Raw genomic sequence first — 7,500 nt, forward strand, 5'->3', positions numbered from 1 at the left:
GTAAGCTTTATATGGTTTACTACCCTAATGTTCTAACCATTCAAATAGCCCAATTTTGGCAGCAGATTTTGCTTACGGCCATACCACCTTGAGAACGCCCGAACTCGTCTGATCTCGGAAGCTAAGCAGGGTCGGGCCTGGTTAGTACTTGGATGGGAGACCGCCTGGGAATACCAGGTGCTGTAAGCTTTATTGTTGGATGGGACACCTAGTAAGCTTTATATGGTTTACTACCCTAATGTTCTAACCATTCAAATAGCCCAATTTTGGCAGCAGATTTTGCTTACGGCCATACCACCTTGAGAACGCCCGAACTCGTCTGATCTCGGAAGCTAAGCAGGGTCGGGCCTGGTTAGTACTTGGATGGGAGACCGCCTGGGAATACCAGGTGCTGTAAGCTTTATTGTTTAAAAAAAAAAAAAAAAAAAAAAGAGTCAATGAAATGGTTCAAAAATCCTAAATTGTCTTTTTTCCCCCTCAAAATGCCTGAAATCGTCTCTGAGTTTCTTCAGAAAGCCTGAAAGAGTCTCTTTTTTTTTTCTTCAAATAGCCCAATTTTGGCAGCAGATTTCGCTTACGGCCATACCACCTTGAGAACGCCCGAACTCGTCTGATCTCGGAAGCTAAGCAGGGTCGGGCCTGGTTAGTACTTGGATGGGAGACCGCCTGGGAATACCAGGTGCTGTAAGCTTTATTGTTGGATGGGAGACCTAGTAAGCTTTATATGGTTTACTACCCTAATGTTCTAACCATTCAAATAGTCCAATTTTGGCAGCAGATTTCGCTTACGGCCATACCACCTTGAGAACGCCCGAACTCGTCTGATCTCGGAAGCTAAGCAGGGTCGGGCCTGGTTAGTACTTGGATGGGAGACCGCCTGGGAATACCAGGTGCTGTAAGCTTTATTGTTGGATGGGAGACCTAGTAAGCTTTAGATGGTTTACTACCCTAATGTTCTAACCATTCAAAAAGCCCAATTTTGGCAGCAGATTTTGCTTACGGCCATACCACCTTGAGAACGCCCGAACTCGTCTGATCTCGGAAGCTAAGCAGGGTCGGGCCTGGTTAGTACTTGGATGGGAGACCGCCTGGGAATACCAGGTGCTGTAAGCTTTATTGTTGGATGGGAGACCTAGTAAGCTTTATATGGTTTACTACCCTAATGTTCTAACCATTCAAAAAGCCCAATTTTGGCAGCAGATTTTGCTTACGGCCATACCACCTTGAGAACGCCCGAACTCGTCTGATCTCGGAAGCTAAGCAGGGTCGGGCCTGGTTAGTACTTGGATGGGAGACCGCCTGGGAATACCAGGTGCTGTAAGCTTTATTGTTTAAAAAAAAAAAAAAAAAAAAAAGAGTCAATGAAATTGTTCAAAAATCCTAAATTGTCTTTTTTCCCCCTCAAAATGCCTGAAATCGTCTCTGAGTTTCTTCAGAAAGCCTGAAAGAGTCTCTTTTTTTTTCTTCAAATAGCCCAATTTTGGCAGCAGATTTCGCTTACGGCCATACCACCTTGAGAACGCCCGAACTCGTCTGATCTCGGAAGCTAAGCAGGGTCGGGCCTGGTTAGTACTTGGATGGGAGACCGCCTGGGAATACCAGGTGCTGTAAGCTTTATTGTTGGATGGGAGACCTAGTAAGCTTTATATGGTTTACTACCCTAATGTTCTAACCATTCAAATAGCCCAATTTTGGCAGCAGATTTTGCTTACGGCCATACCACCTTGAGAACGCCCGAACTCGTCTGATCTCGGAAGCTAAGCAGGGTCGGGCCTGGTTAGTACTTGGATGGGAGACCGCCTGGGAATACCAGGTGCTGTAAGCTTTATTGTTGGATGGGAGACCTAGTAAGCTTTATATGGTTTACTACCCTAATGTTCTAACCATTCAAAAAGCCCAATTTTGGCAGCAGATTTTGCTTACGGCCATACCACCTTGAGAACGCCCGAACTCGTCTGATCTCGGAAGCTAAGCAGGGTCGGGCCTGGTTAGTACTTGGATGGGAGACCGCCTGGGAATACCAGGTGCTGTAAGCTTTATTGTTTAAAAAAAAAAAAAAAAAAAAAAGAGTCAATGAAATGGTTCAAAAATCCTAAATTGTCTTTTTTCCCCCTCAAAATGCCTGAAATCGTCTCTGAGTTTCTTCAGAAAGCCTGAAAGAGTCTCTTTTTTTTTTCTTCAAATAGCCCAATTTTGGCAGCAGATTTCGCTTACGGCCATACCACCTTGAGAACGCCCGAACTCGTCTGATCTCGGAAGCTAAGCAGGGTCGGGCCTGGTTAGTACTTGGATGGGAGACCGCCTGGGAATACCAGGTGCTGTAAGCTTTATTGTTGGATGGGAGACCTAGTAAGCTTTATATGGTTTACTACCCTAATGTTCTAACCATTCAAATAGCCCAATTTTGGCAGCAGATTTTGCTTACGGCCATACCACCTTGAGAACGCCCGAACTCGTCTGATCTCGGAAGCTAAGCAGGGTCGGGCCTGGTTAGTACTTGGATGGGAGACCGCCTGGGAATACCAGGTGCTGTAAGCTTTATTGTTGGATGGGAGACCTAGTAAGCTTTATATGGTTTACTACCCTAATGTTCTAACCATTCAAAAAGCCCAATTTTGGCAGCAGATTTTGCTTACGGCCATACCACCTTGAGAACGCCCGAACTCGTCTGATCTCGGAAGCTAAGCAGGGTCGGGCCTGGTTAGTACTTGGATGGGAGACCGCCTGGGAATACCAGGTGCTGTAAGCTTTATTGTTGGATGGGAGACCTAGTAAGCTTTATATGGTTTACTACCCTAATGTTCTAACCATTCAAAAAGCCCAATTTTGGCAGCAGATTTCGCTTACGGCCATACCACCTTGAGAACGCCCGAACTCGTCTGATCTCGGAAGCTAAGCAGGGTCGGGCCTGGTTAGTACTTGGATGGGAGACCGCCTGGGAATACCAGGTGCTGTAAGCTTTATTGTTGGATGGGAGACCTAGTAAGCTTTATATGGTTTACTACCCTAATGTTCTAACCATTCAAATAGCCCAATTTTGGCAGCAGATTTCGCTTACGGCCATACCACCTTGAGAACGCCCGAACTCGTCTGATCTCGGAAGCTAAGCAGGGTCGGGCCTGGTTAGTACTTGGATGGGAGACCGCCTGGGAATACCAGGTGCTGTAAGCTTTATTGTTGGATGGGAGACCTAGTAAGCTTTATATGGTTTACTACCCTAATGTTCTAACCATTCAAATAGCCCAATTTTGGCAGCAGATTTTGCTTACGGCCATACCACCTTGAGAACGCCCGAACTCGTCTGATCTCGGAAGCTAAGCAGGGTCGGGCCTGGTTAGTACTTGGATGGGAGACCGCCTGGGAATACCAGGTGCTGTAAGCTTTATTGTTGGATGGGAGACCTAGTAAGCTTTATATGGTTTACTACCCTAATGTTCTAACCATTCAAATAGTCCAATTTTGGCAGCAGATTTCGCTTACGGCCATACCACCTTGAGAACGCCCGAACTCGTCTGATCTCGGAAGCTAAGCAGGGTCGGGCCTGGTTAGTACTTGGATGGGAGACCGCCTGGGAATACCAGGTGCTGTAAGCTTTATTGTTGGATGGGAGACCTAGTAAGCTTTAGATGGTTTACTACCCTAATGTTCTAACCATTCAAAAAGCCCAATTTTGGCAGCAGATTTTGCTTACGGCCATACCACCTTGAGAACGCCCGAACTCGTCTGATCTCGGAAGCTAAGCAGGGTCGGGCCTGGTTAGTACTTGGATGGGAGACCGCCTGGGAATACCAGGTGCTGTAAGCTTTATTGTTGGATGGGAGACCTAGTAAGCTTTATATGGTTTACTACCCTAATGTTCTAACCATTCAAAAAGCCCAATTTTGGCAGCAGATTTTGCTTACGGCCATACCACCTTGAGAACGCCCGAACTCGTCTGATCTCGGAAGCTAAGCAGGGTCGGGCCTGGTTAGTACTTGGATGGGAGACCGCCTGGGAATACCAGGTGCTGTAAGCTTTATTGTTTAAAAAAAAAAAAAAAAAAAAAAAGAGTCAATGAAATTGTTCAAAAATCCTAAATTGTCTTTTTTCCCCCTCAAAATGCCTGAAATCGTCTCTGAGTTTCTTCAGAAAGCCTGAAAGAGTCTCTTTTTTTTTCTTCAAATAGCCCAATTTTGGCAGCAGATTTCGCTTACGGCCATACCACCTTGAGAACGCCCGAACTCGTCTGATCTCGGAAGCTAAGCAGGGTCGGGCCTGGTTAGTACTTGGATGGGAGACCGCCTGGGAATACCAGGTGCTGTAAGCTTTATTGTTGGATGGGAGACCTAGTAAGCTTTATATGGTTTACTACCCTAATGTTCTAACCATTCAAATAGCCCAATTTTGGCAGCAGATTTTGCTTACGGCCATACCACCTTGAGAACGCCCGAACTCGTCTGATCTCGGAAGCTAAGCAGGGTCGGGCCTGGTTAGTACTTGGATGGGAGACCGCCTGGGAATACCAGGTGCTGTAAGCTTTATTGTTGGATGGGAGACCTAGTAAGCTTTATATGGTTTACTACCCTAATGTTCTAACCATTCAAATAGCCCAATTTTGGCAGCAGATTTTGCTTACGGCCATACCACCTTGAGAACGCCCGAACTCGTCTGATCTCGGAAGCTAAGCAGGGTCGGGCCTGGTTAGTACTTGGATGGGAGACCGCCTGGGAATACCAGGTGCTGTAAGCTTTATTGTTGGATGGGAGACCTAGTAAGCTTTATATGGTTTACTACCCTAATGTTCTAACCATTCAAAAAGCCCAATTTTGGCAGCAGATTTTGCTTACGGCCATACCACCTTGAGAACGCCCGAACTCGTCTGATCTCGGAAGCTAAGCAGGGTCGGGCCTGGTTAGTACTTGGATGGGAGACCGCCTGGGAATACCAGGTGCTGTAAGCTTTATTGTTTAAAAAAAAAAAAAAAAAAAAAAGAGTCAATGAAATGGTTCAAAAATCCTAAATTGTCTTTTTTCCCCCTCAAAATGCCTGAAATCGTCTCTGAGTTTCTTCAGAAAGCCTGAAAGAGTCTCTTTTTTTTTTCTTCAAATAGCCCAATTTTGGCAGCAGATTTCGCTTACGGCCATACCACCTTGAGAACGCCCGAACTCGTCTGATCTCGGAAGCTAAGCAGGGTCGGGCCTGGTTAGTACTTGGATGGGAGACCGCCTGGGAATACCAGGTGCTGTAAGCTTTATTGTTGGATGGGAGACCTAGTAAGCTTTATATGGTTTACTACCCTAATGTTCTAACCATTCAAATAGCCCAATTTTGGCAGCAGATTTTGCTTACGGCCATACCACCTTGAGAACGCCCGAACTCGTCTGATCTCGGAAGCTAAGCAGGGTCGGGCCTGGTTAGTACTTGGATGGGAGACCGCCTGGGAATACCAGGTGCTGTAAGCTTTATTGTTGGATGGGAGACCTAGTAAGCTTTATATGGTTTACTACCCTAATGTTCTAACCATTCAAAAAGCCCAATTTTGGCAGCAGATTTCGCTTACGGCCATACCACCTTGAGAACGCCCGAACTCGTCTGATCTCGGAAGCTAAGCAGGGTCGGGCCTGGTTAGTACTTGGATGGGAGACCGCCTGGGAATACCAGGTGCTGTAAGCTTTATTGTTGGATGGGAGACCTAGTAAGCTTTATATGGTTTACTACCCTAATGTTCTAACCATTCAAATAGCCCAATTTTGGCAGCAGATTTCGCTTACGGCCATACCACCTTGAGAACGCCCGAACTCGTCTGATCTCGGAAGCTAAGCAGGGTCGGGCCTGGTTAGTACTTGGATGGGAGACCGCCTGGGAATACCAGGTGCTGTAAGCTTTATTGTTGGATGGGAGACCTAGTAAGCTTTATATGGTTTACTACCCTAATGTTCTAACCATTCAAATAGCCCAATTTTGGCAGCAGATTTTGCTTACGGCCATACCACCTTGAGAACGCCCGAACTCGTCTGATCTCGGAAGCTAAGCAGGGTCGGGCCTGGTTAGTACTTGGATGGGAGACCGCCTGGGAATACCAGGTGCTGTAAGCTTTATTGTTGGATGGGACACCTAGTAAGCTTTATATGGTTTACTACCCTAATGTTCTAACCATTCAAATAGCCCAATTTTGGCAGCAGATTTTGCTTACGGCCATACCACCTTGAGAACGCCCGAACTCGTCTGATCTCGGAAGCTAAGCAGGGTCGGGCCTGGTTAGTACTTGGATGGGAGACCGCCTGGGAATACCAGGTGCTGTAAGCTTTATTGTTTAAAAAAAAAAAAAAAAAAAAAAGAGTCAATGAAATGGTTCAAAAATCCTAAATTGTCTTTTTTCCCCCTCAAAATGCCTGAAATCGTCTCTGAGTTTCTTCAGAAAGCCTGAAAGAGTCTCTTTTTTTTTTCTTCAAATAGCCCAATTTTGGCAGCAGATTTCGCTTACGGCCATACCACCTTGAGAACGCCCGAACTCGTCTGATCTCGGAAGCTAAGCAGGGTCGGGCCTGGTTAGTACTTGGATGGGAGACCGCCTGGGAATACCAGGTGCTGTAAGCTTTATTGTTGGATGGGAGACCTAGTAAGCTTTATATGGTTTACTACCCTAATGTTCTAACCATTCAAATAGCCCAATTTTGGCAGCAGATTTTGCTTACGGCCATACCACCTTGAGAACGCCCGAACTCGTCTGATCTCGGAAGCTAAGCAGGGTCGGGCCTGGTTAGTACTTGGATGGGAGACCGCCTGGGAATACCAGGTGCTGTAAGCTTTATTGTTGGATGGGAGACCTAGTAAGCTTTATATGGTTTACTACCCTAATGTTCTAACCATTCAAAAAGCCCAATTTTGGCAGCAGATTTTGCTTACGGCCATACCACCTTGAGAACGCCCGAACTCGTCTGATCTCGGAAGCTAAGCAGGGTCGGGCCTGGTTAGTACTTGGATGGGAGACCGCCTGGGAATACCAGGTGCTGTAAGCTTTATTGTTGGATGGGAGACCTAGTAAGCTTTATATGGTTTACTACCCTAATGTTCTAACCATTCAAATAGCCCAATTTTGGCAGCAGATTTCGCTTACGGCCATACCACCTTGAGAACGCCCGAACTCGTCTGATCTCGGAAGCTAAGCAGGGTCGGGCCTGGTTAGTACTTGGATGGGAGACCGCCTGGGAATACCAGGTGCTGTAAGCTTTATTGTTGGATGGGAGACCTAGTAAGCTTTATATGGTTTACTACCCTAATGTTCTAACCATTCAAATAGCCCAATTTTGGCAGCAGATTTTGCTTACGGCCATACCACCTTGAGAACGCCCGAACTCGTCTGATCTCGGAAGCTAAGCAGGGTCGGGCCTGGTTAGTACTTGGATGGGAGACCGCCTGGGAATACCAGGTGCTGTAAGCTTTATTGTTGGATGGGAGACCTAGTAAGCTTTATATGGTTTACTACCCTAATGTTCTAACCATTCAAATAGCCCAATTTTG

General features: G+C 46.3%; 33 non-coding genes across 33 annotated transcripts; all 33 read left to right on the plus strand.

The window, feature by feature from the left end:
- Positions 1-70: 70 nt before the first annotated feature.
- Positions 71-189, plus strand: LOC148961710 (5S ribosomal RNA). Its single transcript, XR_016154090.1, has one exon. It is a non-coding gene; the product is annotated as a 5S ribosomal RNA (ribosomal RNA).
- A 92-nt stretch (positions 190-281) lies between these two features.
- On the plus strand, positions 282-400 carry LOC148961711 (5S ribosomal RNA). Its single transcript, XR_016154091.1, has one exon. It is a non-coding gene; the product is annotated as a 5S ribosomal RNA (ribosomal RNA).
- A 172-nt stretch (positions 401-572) lies between these two features.
- On the plus strand, positions 573-691 carry LOC148961712 (5S ribosomal RNA). The gene has a single exon (XR_016154092.1). It is a non-coding gene; the product is annotated as a 5S ribosomal RNA (ribosomal RNA).
- Positions 692-783: 92 nt separating this feature from the next.
- On the plus strand, positions 784-902 carry LOC148961713 (5S ribosomal RNA). Its single transcript, XR_016154094.1, has one exon. It is a non-coding gene; the product is annotated as a 5S ribosomal RNA (ribosomal RNA).
- A 92-nt stretch (positions 903-994) lies between these two features.
- LOC148961714 (5S ribosomal RNA) lies at positions 995-1,113 on the plus strand. The gene has a single exon (XR_016154095.1). It is a non-coding gene; the product is annotated as a 5S ribosomal RNA (ribosomal RNA).
- Positions 1,114-1,205: 92 nt separating this feature from the next.
- Positions 1,206-1,324, plus strand: LOC148961715 (5S ribosomal RNA). Its single transcript, XR_016154096.1, has one exon. It is a non-coding gene; the product is annotated as a 5S ribosomal RNA (ribosomal RNA).
- A 171-nt stretch (positions 1,325-1,495) lies between these two features.
- LOC148961716 (5S ribosomal RNA) lies at positions 1,496-1,614 on the plus strand. The gene has a single exon (XR_016154097.1). It is a non-coding gene; the product is annotated as a 5S ribosomal RNA (ribosomal RNA).
- Positions 1,615-1,706: 92 nt separating this feature from the next.
- On the plus strand, positions 1,707-1,825 carry LOC148961717 (5S ribosomal RNA). The gene has a single exon (XR_016154098.1). It is a non-coding gene; the product is annotated as a 5S ribosomal RNA (ribosomal RNA).
- Positions 1,826-1,917: 92 nt separating this feature from the next.
- LOC148961718 (5S ribosomal RNA) lies at positions 1,918-2,036 on the plus strand. The gene has a single exon (XR_016154099.1). It is a non-coding gene; the product is annotated as a 5S ribosomal RNA (ribosomal RNA).
- Positions 2,037-2,208: 172 nt separating this feature from the next.
- On the plus strand, positions 2,209-2,327 carry LOC148961719 (5S ribosomal RNA). Its single transcript, XR_016154100.1, has one exon. It is a non-coding gene; the product is annotated as a 5S ribosomal RNA (ribosomal RNA).
- A 92-nt stretch (positions 2,328-2,419) lies between these two features.
- LOC148961720 (5S ribosomal RNA) lies at positions 2,420-2,538 on the plus strand. The gene has a single exon (XR_016154101.1). It is a non-coding gene; the product is annotated as a 5S ribosomal RNA (ribosomal RNA).
- Positions 2,539-2,630: 92 nt separating this feature from the next.
- Positions 2,631-2,749, plus strand: LOC148961721 (5S ribosomal RNA). Its single transcript, XR_016154102.1, has one exon. It is a non-coding gene; the product is annotated as a 5S ribosomal RNA (ribosomal RNA).
- Positions 2,750-2,841: 92 nt separating this feature from the next.
- LOC148961722 (5S ribosomal RNA) lies at positions 2,842-2,960 on the plus strand. The gene has a single exon (XR_016154103.1). It is a non-coding gene; the product is annotated as a 5S ribosomal RNA (ribosomal RNA).
- A 92-nt stretch (positions 2,961-3,052) lies between these two features.
- On the plus strand, positions 3,053-3,171 carry LOC148961723 (5S ribosomal RNA). The gene has a single exon (XR_016154105.1). It is a non-coding gene; the product is annotated as a 5S ribosomal RNA (ribosomal RNA).
- A 92-nt stretch (positions 3,172-3,263) lies between these two features.
- LOC148961724 (5S ribosomal RNA) lies at positions 3,264-3,382 on the plus strand. The gene has a single exon (XR_016154106.1). It is a non-coding gene; the product is annotated as a 5S ribosomal RNA (ribosomal RNA).
- Positions 3,383-3,474: 92 nt separating this feature from the next.
- On the plus strand, positions 3,475-3,593 carry LOC148961725 (5S ribosomal RNA). Its single transcript, XR_016154107.1, has one exon. It is a non-coding gene; the product is annotated as a 5S ribosomal RNA (ribosomal RNA).
- Positions 3,594-3,685: 92 nt separating this feature from the next.
- Positions 3,686-3,804, plus strand: LOC148961726 (5S ribosomal RNA). Its single transcript, XR_016154108.1, has one exon. It is a non-coding gene; the product is annotated as a 5S ribosomal RNA (ribosomal RNA).
- A 92-nt stretch (positions 3,805-3,896) lies between these two features.
- Positions 3,897-4,015, plus strand: LOC148961727 (5S ribosomal RNA). The gene has a single exon (XR_016154109.1). It is a non-coding gene; the product is annotated as a 5S ribosomal RNA (ribosomal RNA).
- Positions 4,016-4,187: 172 nt separating this feature from the next.
- Positions 4,188-4,306, plus strand: LOC148961728 (5S ribosomal RNA). The gene has a single exon (XR_016154110.1). It is a non-coding gene; the product is annotated as a 5S ribosomal RNA (ribosomal RNA).
- A 92-nt stretch (positions 4,307-4,398) lies between these two features.
- LOC148961729 (5S ribosomal RNA) lies at positions 4,399-4,517 on the plus strand. Its single transcript, XR_016154111.1, has one exon. It is a non-coding gene; the product is annotated as a 5S ribosomal RNA (ribosomal RNA).
- A 92-nt stretch (positions 4,518-4,609) lies between these two features.
- LOC148961730 (5S ribosomal RNA) lies at positions 4,610-4,728 on the plus strand. The gene has a single exon (XR_016154112.1). It is a non-coding gene; the product is annotated as a 5S ribosomal RNA (ribosomal RNA).
- Positions 4,729-4,820: 92 nt separating this feature from the next.
- On the plus strand, positions 4,821-4,939 carry LOC148961731 (5S ribosomal RNA). The gene has a single exon (XR_016154113.1). It is a non-coding gene; the product is annotated as a 5S ribosomal RNA (ribosomal RNA).
- A 172-nt stretch (positions 4,940-5,111) lies between these two features.
- On the plus strand, positions 5,112-5,230 carry LOC148961732 (5S ribosomal RNA). The gene has a single exon (XR_016154114.1). It is a non-coding gene; the product is annotated as a 5S ribosomal RNA (ribosomal RNA).
- Positions 5,231-5,322: 92 nt separating this feature from the next.
- On the plus strand, positions 5,323-5,441 carry LOC148961733 (5S ribosomal RNA). Its single transcript, XR_016154116.1, has one exon. It is a non-coding gene; the product is annotated as a 5S ribosomal RNA (ribosomal RNA).
- A 92-nt stretch (positions 5,442-5,533) lies between these two features.
- LOC148961734 (5S ribosomal RNA) lies at positions 5,534-5,652 on the plus strand. The gene has a single exon (XR_016154117.1). It is a non-coding gene; the product is annotated as a 5S ribosomal RNA (ribosomal RNA).
- A 92-nt stretch (positions 5,653-5,744) lies between these two features.
- Positions 5,745-5,863, plus strand: LOC148961735 (5S ribosomal RNA). The gene has a single exon (XR_016154118.1). It is a non-coding gene; the product is annotated as a 5S ribosomal RNA (ribosomal RNA).
- A 92-nt stretch (positions 5,864-5,955) lies between these two features.
- LOC148961736 (5S ribosomal RNA) lies at positions 5,956-6,074 on the plus strand. Its single transcript, XR_016154119.1, has one exon. It is a non-coding gene; the product is annotated as a 5S ribosomal RNA (ribosomal RNA).
- Positions 6,075-6,166: 92 nt separating this feature from the next.
- Positions 6,167-6,285, plus strand: LOC148961737 (5S ribosomal RNA). The gene has a single exon (XR_016154120.1). It is a non-coding gene; the product is annotated as a 5S ribosomal RNA (ribosomal RNA).
- Positions 6,286-6,457: 172 nt separating this feature from the next.
- Positions 6,458-6,576, plus strand: LOC148961738 (5S ribosomal RNA). The gene has a single exon (XR_016154121.1). It is a non-coding gene; the product is annotated as a 5S ribosomal RNA (ribosomal RNA).
- Positions 6,577-6,668: 92 nt separating this feature from the next.
- On the plus strand, positions 6,669-6,787 carry LOC148961739 (5S ribosomal RNA). Its single transcript, XR_016154122.1, has one exon. It is a non-coding gene; the product is annotated as a 5S ribosomal RNA (ribosomal RNA).
- A 92-nt stretch (positions 6,788-6,879) lies between these two features.
- Positions 6,880-6,998, plus strand: LOC148961740 (5S ribosomal RNA). The gene has a single exon (XR_016154123.1). It is a non-coding gene; the product is annotated as a 5S ribosomal RNA (ribosomal RNA).
- Positions 6,999-7,090: 92 nt separating this feature from the next.
- Positions 7,091-7,209, plus strand: LOC148961741 (5S ribosomal RNA). The gene has a single exon (XR_016154124.1). It is a non-coding gene; the product is annotated as a 5S ribosomal RNA (ribosomal RNA).
- A 92-nt stretch (positions 7,210-7,301) lies between these two features.
- LOC148961742 (5S ribosomal RNA) lies at positions 7,302-7,420 on the plus strand. The gene has a single exon (XR_016154125.1). It is a non-coding gene; the product is annotated as a 5S ribosomal RNA (ribosomal RNA).
- Positions 7,421-7,500: the final 80 nt, after the last annotated feature.

The sequence above is a fragment of the Pimephales promelas genome (assembly GCF_988280905.1).
Source record: "Pimephales promelas chromosome 3 unlocalized genomic scaffold, fPimPro1.hap1.1 SUPER_3_unloc_2, whole genome shotgun sequence".
NCBI classification, from domain to species: domain Eukaryota; kingdom Metazoa; phylum Chordata; class Actinopteri; order Cypriniformes; family Leuciscidae; genus Pimephales; species Pimephales promelas.